At 40.6% G+C, this 7,858-nt stretch overlaps 1 pseudogene; it reads right to left on the bottom strand.

The window, feature by feature from the left end:
* Positions 1–1,283: 1,283 nt before the first annotated feature.
* Positions 1,284–2,304, bottom strand: LOC105730357 (short-chain dehydrogenase/reductase family 42E member 1-like; annotated as a pseudogene).
* Between the last annotated feature and the right edge of the window lie 5,554 nt (positions 2,305–7,858).

Below are 7,858 nucleotides of genomic sequence, written 5' to 3'. Positions count from 1 at the left end.
CACTTTGCCTTCTAAGAAATCCAAAACAGACATTTCCAGCCCAACTAAGCCTACTTCTATGGCTCCAAACTGACTTCCATTGCACTTACCTAAAGCAGAAGGACATAGGAAACCAAATTTCAAAGTATTCTTTGCTTCCTTTTTTTCATTCTCATCTGGATTAGTGCAAACAATTAAGAAATAAAGATTCGCTATTAAAGAAAATGTGGCACATATACACCACGGAGTACTACACAGCCATAAAAAACGATGAGTTCATGTCCTTCATAGGGACATGGATGAATCTGGAAACCATCATTCTCAGCAAATTGACACAAGAACAGAAAACCAAACACCATATGTTATCACTCATAGGCGGGTGTTGAACAATTAGAACACGTGGACACAGGGAGGGGAGCATCACACACTGGGGTCAGTAGTGGGGGATTAGGGGAGGGACAGCAGAAGTGGTGAAGGTGGGGAGGGATAATGAGGGGAGAAATACCAGATATAGGTGATGGGGGGATGAAGGCAGCAAACGACCTTGCCATGTCCTTCTGCTTTAGGTAAGTGCAATGGAAGTCAGTTTGGAGCCATAGAAGCAGGCTTAGTTGGGCTGGAAATGTCTGTTTTGGATTTCTTAGAAGGCAAAGTGTGTTTATTTCCATTGTATGTAATCTCATTTGCCTAAAAATCTGTGTTTGTTTTCCAGCTATGCCTGTTTCTCGGGCCCTGAAAACTGCATGCTTTCCTACCCCTGCTTCTTGAAGGACTCCACCCTGAGGCCAATGATCCAATTAGGAGATTGGCTAATTAAAAATCTTTTTTTTTTTTGAGACAGAGTCTTGCTCTGTCACCCAGGCTAGAGTGCAGTGGCACAATTTCGGCTCACTGTAACCTCTACTTCCCAGGTTCAGGAGATTATCCTGCCTCAGCCTCTTGAGTAGCTGAGATTGCAGGTGCACATCACAACAACCAGCTAATTTTTGTATTTTTAGTAGAGATGAGGTTTCACCATGTTGGCCGGGCTGGTCTTGAACTCCTGACCTCAGGCGATCTGCCTGTCTCAGCCTCCCAAAGTGCCTATGCAACAATCTTGCATGATCTGCACATGTACCCCAGAACCTAAAGTACAATAAAAAATAAATAAGAAAAAAAGGAAATAAAGATTCAATCCAAGAACCTATTCTCAAGTAGCAATTTGAAGAGCCCATGTTTGGTGTCAGATATCACTGTACACATTTTAAAACACATGTTTTTAACCACCTCAGCCAACTGTGATGAGTTTCTTTCTGGCCCCTCCTTCACAGTGACATAATCACAGAAGACAGCCACATGAGAACTGCTCTAATCAGGAGGAAGATCAACAGCCCATCCCAAATAAGACACTCTGAGTCATGACTTCCAGAACTCCTGCCATAACCATGGCCTTTAAACCACTCCACTACATCCTGGAGGTCAAATGGCTGAGTCTTATAACCTAGCTCTTTCTTGGCTTTCTCTAAGCTAAAATAATGGGTAACACCAGTTTTGTAAACTTCAGTGTGGGTGAGAAGCAGCTGAAAGTTGTAGAGTGGACCCAAAATGAAGTGAGCCATCTCTGTTAGGAAAGCAAAGCAGACCAGGGTCAACAGCTGGTGGGTGGATGGGAGCATGTAATCTAGACCCTCAACCAGAGGCCAGAAGAACTCAAAGTGGTTCACTGGTCAGCCATCTGAGATGAAGTAGGGCTGCCCAGAGGCAGTATAGCCCTTGTCACTAATCAGGGCCTCTGAGGCCGGAATGGGAGCCTGCACCAAGCTATCCACATGGACAAACTCAACCAGGCTTCTGGGATTTCCATAAACTTGAACAGATCTTTCTCAACATAGTTGACTATTTTGGGAAGGCCCATAGATGCCAGCCAGCCTCAAGTTCTTAAGACACCATTGCCTCTGTCCTGGGGTGTGCCATTCTCCTCCAACACCTTCTTCTCTAGGCACCTGCCTCCTCTTGCAAGCCTGGAGGATGTTTCTCTGTGCCCCCAGTGCTGACTTCTTTGATCAGGTTTTGATTTAGTTGCTCCTGCCCTGAGATACCATAAGAGGCAATATGGAACACACAAGTGATGTCTGTATCCTGAAAGGCTTTCTGTATGTCAGAGAGGTGGCAGATGTCTCCATGTATAAACTTGATTCCTTCTGGAATGGTTTCAGCAGGCTTACTGATGCCAAATAGAATTACGTGGACTCCCTTTTGGTTCAGAGCATGGCCCAGGTGGAAACCAAAATAGCCACCTCTTCCTGTAATGAGGAAAGTTTCCTTTGGAGATCGTTTGGGATCCATATACGGCAGTCAAAAGCTAACTGGACAACAGCAGGAACAGTGGGGGTGGCCTGCAGATGCGGGAGGTGGGGTGGCCCATACCTTGTGAGCCTCCCGCTGCCCCTACTCAGGTGCTGGAGCCCTCAGACTGGCATCTGGTAAGCTATTTTAATTATGTTTTAGTCACAGATAAGGTCTGACTCCAGCATAGTTAAAGGCATGGTTAATTCCATATGTCCTCGGCCTTACCAAATTGTAAGGCATGGAAATCAAATGGTTCTCAGAAGCCAAAAAAGTAGTTTATAACTTTAAAACATTTAGCAAACCTAGTATCCGACATAATTTAGACCAAATATTTACATTTGAAGACATTTGCACTTTACCAATTATCTTTAAAACGGTTTTTATTTCTCAAAGATTAAGGTCACATGAACTAAAACGTATTATAGCTTTTATTTCTCCTTCAGAAATATTTGATCTAAGAGTTTATTTTTCTTTAAGCCAATGAATTAGAGCCCTGTTTTATATAACCATCACACACAGCACATATATGATAATACAGACAGACAGAAGAAGATTTGGAGCTGGGCGTGATGGCTCTCACCTATAATCCCAGTACTTTGTGAGGCTAAGGCGGGCAGATCACTTGAGGTCAGGAGTTCAAGACCAGTCTGGCCAACATGGTGAAACCTCATCTCTACTAAAAATACAAAAATTAGCTGGTTGTTGTGATGTGCACCTGCAATCCCAGCTACTCAAGAGGCTGAGGCAGGATAATCTCCTGAACCTGGGAAGTAGAGGTTACAGTGAGCCGAGATTGTTCCACTGCACTCTAGCCTGGGTGACAGAGCAAGACTCTGTCTCAAAAAAAAAAAAAAAAAGATTTTTAATTAGCCAATCTCCTAATTGGATCATTGGCCTCAGGGTGGAGTCCTTCAAGAAGCAGGGGTAGGAAAGCATGCAGTTTTCAGGGCCCGAGAAACAGGCATAGCTGGAAAACAAACACAGATTTTGAGAAGGATCTATCTGCTTTTAATTCCTGGGGTTCCATAAGGAAAACAGAGGTTTCTTCCCAAAATGGGATCTGTGACACATTCTCTGTTTTTCCTAAGGAGTCCCATGCTCTCAGAAGTTATCTTAGGGCCTCTTATGTGTGCACCAAGGGTGGCAAGACAAAATGGGAAAAATAATTCAGTTGACTGAGAAAAAGCCTTTTTCCAGAAAAACAAGATCCAAGAAGAGAAAAAAATATATAGGCCTTTTAAATATACCTATAGCCTGGTTATCCACTTTTAATTAAGCTGAGCACTCTTTAAGAAAGTCCTTTTAAGTCCCTTGATACCCGACTTCAGTCATGCCATGTGGCCATTATTTCTGGCTTTTGAGCTTTACTGAAAGTAACTCCCGGGTGAAACCAACAAGTCTCAACTAAGGTTATGACTTAACTGTGAGTGTACGAGGTATTTTCAAAGAAGTGGTAAGTAGTCTTTACAAAATCTAGAATCTTTAAAGTTGCCTCTGAGAAAGGAAGATTTAAGAAAGGAAGCTAGAAGTTGTCCATAGATGGGAAGAAAATCAGCAAATGGTAAAAGTTGCACAGATATTAACTAGAAAGTACTCATTCCCTAAGCCAGGATTGAACCTGGGCTGCCATTATAAAATGGCAGAGACCCATACAAAGTATTACCACATGGTTACAAGGTAAAACTCCCAAGAACATAAAACAAGATGGAGATCTGAGGTTTGTTACTGACCATTTGCCGGGCTGGCTTGAACAGTGGGCTTATGGGGTCCTAGACCTACATTCTATCCTAAGGTACCCCTCTTCATGACAGAACCATACAGAAAGACACATGAAGCACACCAGATTGGCTACAGCTTAAGACTAGTCTCATAAATCTTTTTTTCCATTATTCAAAACTTTACAGAAGACATAAACAGTGATTTTATCATTCATTCAACCGGTTTGCACAGGGAGAGGGAGGCCAAAAGTCCGACTGGTAAAAATTTTTACGCTTTGGCCAGCATATCAGACTTCTGGGTTCCCTTACCCTGAGCTCAATTTAAGCAAAGTAGCTTAAGGTCTGGGGTAGTTCCTCAGTTTGGGGGATGCACCCAAGGGGTATGTCCTATGGTACAGGGACATGATCAACCCATCTGTGAAGAGAGGACAAAGGAGGCAAAAGGAGGAAGAAGGCTTTTTTCTTTCTCAAAGGAATCCCAGTGCTTCAGGAGGTATTTGAGAGAAATACAGGTTGAAGATTATTGGTTATCCATCTAGAAAGATGGGAACAAGGCATCCCTAGTTTCTTTATCTTCCCAGCCAATACCTGGGGTACATGAAGGAAAGAAAAAAGCATCCCCTTTTCTTTCTTCCATTCTTATATTCCCAAGTCCGGATGACCTCAGCAGGGTGCTACCCATGGGTGCCAATGTGGCTTTTCACCCATGTTAACAGGGGATCTAGGGGATGGGAACTATCAGCATTTACCTTTGTGCTGCTTTTCTCCTGCTGTCATAACCTTTGAGTTCTCTAGATCTTGTCGATGCCATGGATGCGAGCTTGACCTCCATCCACAAAGCAAGAAGGCCTAATTGGCAGGAATTAGTCATGTTTGGGGGCAGGAAGACACCTCCAGGCATGGGTGGAGAGAGGGCATGACTTTAGTCCCATATTTATGTCTCTCTGGGCCCAGTAAATTTTTCATAACTCAAACGGCTCACGCTGCTCTGAACTGTTTTTCTTTTTTCACTGGGAACTGTCATCTTACAGATGATTCTTGTCCTTCAAGGGTTAACAGTTGAGTTGAGGGAGAGGAACCTCTAAAGTCACTTTGTATATGGTAATTCTAGACAAAGATATGCACAGAAGAACACAGGAGAGGAGCTCTTAGCCATCCTGAGGACTGAAGGATGGCTTCCCTAGAGAATTCACTGAATTGTCATTCATTTTTTCAAACCTCAGGTGTAGATGATAAAGTCGATGAGCTCTAATATTTTCACACTCTTCCCTAGACTTTTATTTATTTATTTATATTATACTTTAAGTTCTGGAGTACATGTGCAGAACATGCAGGTTGGTTACATAGGTATATATGTGCCATGGTGGTTTGCTGCATCCATCACCCAGTCATCTACATTCCGTATTTCTCCTAATACTATCCCTCCCTTATCTGCCCACCCCCTGCTATCCCTCCCCTAGGCCCCCAACCCCCAACAGGTCCTGGGGTGTAATGTTCCCCTCCCTGTGTCCATGGTGTTCTCATTGTTCAACACCCACTTATGAGTGAGAACATGTGGTGTTCAGTTTTCTGTTCTTGTTTGCTAAGAATGATGGTTTCCAGCTTTATCCATGCCCTAGACTTTCTTTCAATCCTCCATCCCCGCCACCTGCTGCTTGACTCTCCCCTCAGGACATTGCTTCTGTATCAGCTCACTTAAATGGTGGTTGTTTTCTCTCTCCAACCCCAGGTACCATTGGTTTCCAGCTATTGTACCTCCCTCCTCCCTAAGAACCCCCAGCTTCAAATATCATTTGGGCTATCTCACCCAGTATCCCTCCTTGTTGCAGTCATCTGCAAAGCCCTGGGTCACTCGGCTTTATTCCCTGAAGAGTTTAGTTCTGAGCTCACTGTTACTCTTGCCAGAACTCTTCCTGTTTCGATTCTTGGTAATTTTAGTGTTGATATAGGTGATCCATTTAACATCCCAGTCTCTCAGTTCTTTGACTTCCACTCCTCCAAAGCTCTTGTACCCCATCTTTACTTCAGCTATTTATTCCTGTGATCATAATCTAAACTTGTCATTATTAATAATTGCTATACCTCTATATTCTCTATTGAAAGCATCCTACTCCCCTTGGCAATTACCTCCTATCATCCAGCTTACTTCCCAAAGCACTCAAATTCCAATACTCATTTAGTCCTAAAAGAACCTTACACTGATCCTATCAAATTTTCAGTGATCTCCTTCACAATTGCATTTTCCAACTTAAATTCTATTATTCATTATCAGTCCTTGCATAGTACATACATAAGCAATTATTTTTATTCATTTAGTTAAATTTTTTATACCTTTCATTAATATGTTTTTACATTCTCCACTAGAAATGTACAATGGACAATTAATGCATTCTCATATTAATGCATTTTCAGTGCATTCAATATGTTAGGAATCTATCTCCTTCCTAAAGACCATCTACCTGGAACATGCTCTTTTGCTTAAATGTGGCAAATGTACAGTTTCCAGCCTTGGATTTTCATTTACTGTCAGCCTGGAGATCTGGAGATGCCTTCCACCACTCTCCTAAGCTGGATTCCTTTCCTCTGAAGCCCAAAGTACTATATGTTCTCTTTATGGAGGACCACTTCTTGCAGGAGATCTCAGATAAAGGGACATGGCGAAAATATTTTGAGGACCTGAAAATGTCTATTTTATTCTCTTATTTGAATAATTGTTTGACTCAGTAGAGAACTCCAGGTAATACAGCATATTTTCTCCAGAATGTTAAGGCATTTTTGTCTCCATTTTACTGAGTAATTAATGGATGGGGCCTTTTAATCTGGAACTTCATATCATCCTATTTTCAGATACTTTCTTATTTCCAAAAACATTATTTTTGTTTCTTTTTTTCTCATTTTAAAGAGTATCTGTTTATTATCATTTTTATAGATATTCTATTACTCTAATTTAGACTAATTTGCAAATTCTTCTTTTTTTTTTTTTTTTGTATTTTCTTTTATTTAGCTCCTTGTTTTACATTCTGGGTAACACCTCATCATTCTCCAACTCTGATATTGTCTTTTCCACTTTGGTTAATTCATTTTTAATTTCCAACTTATCTTTATTATGCTCTGATGTATTATATTTTCTTGTCTCTCTGAAAATATTGAAATTTGTTATTTAAATATGTTTTCCCTTTGGCTTATCTCCATTTCCTCCAAGTTCCATTTTGTTATTTGTTAATCTTGGCCTTTCATAGTAAAGAACTTTCTTAAATTTGTAAGGATTTTTCACTGTTTACTTACATTTAATAATGAAATGCTATGACAAAGGTTTTGCACACCTACACACAACTACAGACCAATCTTACTTAGAAGTATATATACAAAGTCCTAAATAAAGTATTAGTAAATAAAATATATATTTTTAAAATTCATTAGGATGAAGTGGTATTTATCCTGGAACTGCAAAGTTGGTTTTATATTATGAAAACATTAACATTCTCTATGGATACAAATTATATAATCACCTCCAAAGTTGCAGAAAGGATTTTGAGCAAAAGTAAGCCCTCATTGATGTTTAAAAGAAAGCACTAAACATGTTGTTTAGTTTCCACATGTTTGTAAAGTTTTTGAAAGTTCTCTTGTATTGATTTCTAATTTTATACCATTGTGCTCAGAAAAGATATTTGATATGATTTTAACATTCTGAAATTTTCTGAGACTTGTTTTGTGGCCTACTATATGATCTGTCCTAGAGAATGTTCCCTGTGCAGTTGAGAAGAATCTATATTCTGCATCTGTTGAGTGGAATGTTCTGCAAATGTCTGTTACATCTATTTAGCCAGACTAAG

The sequence above is a fragment of the Aotus nancymaae genome, unplaced genomic scaffold (assembly GCF_030222135.1).
Source record: "Aotus nancymaae isolate 86718 unplaced genomic scaffold, 86718_ANA_hifiasm-v0.15.2.pri h1tg000131l, whole genome shotgun sequence".
Taxonomy (NCBI): domain Eukaryota; kingdom Metazoa; phylum Chordata; class Mammalia; order Primates; family Aotidae; genus Aotus; species Aotus nancymaae.
Note: the sequence above shows the minus strand (reverse complement) of the source record. Positions and strands in the feature narration are given on the sequence as shown.